This window comes from Cylas formicarius, unplaced genomic scaffold (genome assembly GCF_029955315.1).
Source record: "Cylas formicarius isolate icCylForm1 unplaced genomic scaffold, icCylForm1.1 PGA_scaffold_10__41_contigs__length_53128322, whole genome shotgun sequence".
Taxonomy (NCBI): domain Eukaryota; kingdom Metazoa; phylum Arthropoda; class Insecta; order Coleoptera; family Brentidae; genus Cylas; species Cylas formicarius.
The window spans coordinates 51,829,434-51,831,121 of NW_026844214.1; positions in this window are offsets into that span (position 1 = coordinate 51,829,434).

Consider the following 1,688-nt stretch of genomic DNA (forward strand, 5'->3'; position numbering starts at 1 on the left):
CCGGATCGAAATTTTGCAAACCAGTTCTGGCACTGGCGTACTGTTAACACGCCTTCTCCATACACATCCGTCAATTTTTTTCTCGCTTGGACAGCATTTTTACCTGCTTATTGCTCTCCATATTTAAAAGGGCACCAACCATAAACTACTGCGTAGAATTAATAGAACTTTTTCACACACAAGCCTTGCAATATCAGCTCTCAAGACATATAATGGTTATGCGGATTCAGTGTGAAGTTGGTTTCGAAAAAACGTAATTAAGTCCTCTGACGGGAAAAAACGAAATGACTTTCCGAACAACCTTATATATATATATATATATATATATATATATATATATATATATATATATATATATATATATATATATATATATATATATATATATATATATATATATATATATATATATATATATATATATATATATATATATATATATATATATATATATATATATATATATATATATATATATATATATATATATATATATATATATATATATATATATATATATATATATATATATATATATATATATACAAACAAACTGTTAGTTTTTGGGATCACCCAATCGGATATATATATATATATATATATATATATAGTAGCAGGTAGTTTGTAAATATTCCATTTGATAAAGACACGGTGCTGACGAAACAATTGTCATGTGTAAATATATAACTTCGTGAAAATCTGAACTTTTAGTTCTTATTTATTTCTTTAAATCGGTGTTAATTTTAGTCGTTTCATTTCATTAATCATATCTTATCACCAATAGATCATTAAGCAAATTTTATTGATAAATGATCACTGTTTGATGTTACTGACCCACTCGATATAAAAAAGAAGGTAGTCCAAGCTGTAAAAACTTCAAGTTGTCAAAGTCGATGTGTATATCTAAATAGAAAAAAATGTATATTTTTCTATTAATACTGTATTAAGGTATAAAATTTCATATCGTGAAACAGAACTCTATTTCTAATAATGCAGTTATTGATATTTCTTGAACAAATAACTTTTTCTCTGAACCAGATAATAAATCATCTCAAAATGTATTAATTCAATGAATAAACCGAAAATATTTATTAAATTTCGAATAACCATTTTTGTAGAGCACCAAATTGACTATGAGAATTCAGAACAAAACGTTATTTTTCTGTAAATTCTTCATTGTTTGACCTCGAATAATTCGATTTATCGAAAAAATAAAAGACCGTTTTTATTTTTGTTTTTTTTTTTGTAAAAATTATTAATAAAATTTAATCGTTTTTTTTTACCCACCCTAGTCTATGTATATGTTTTGGTTAGTTTTGAAAGAGTTTTGCCGAAACAAATTTTTCAGTAAAGACATTTTCGTTTTTAATTTACCCATCGAAGAAAAGCTAAAATAGATATAAGGATGAATTAAAAATCCAGATCAATCCTGACCTGTGTTTGGTTTGACGTCACCCGTTTAAAAAAAAAGGACGGGTAGTTTACAAGTGCAAGTGAACAAATCTAATCCAACGCTTGAATTAATTAACGCAACTCTCTAATTAACTATAACAAAAGATAGCGCGCTCCATTAGACATATGTAGTTCAACACAACGTAATTTGCGGGTATCGGATTTTTTGCGATAATTTTATCAGCGCAATATAAAAGCCCGACGTCAACCTCAAGCCTAACCTTGCCTTAGTGTAT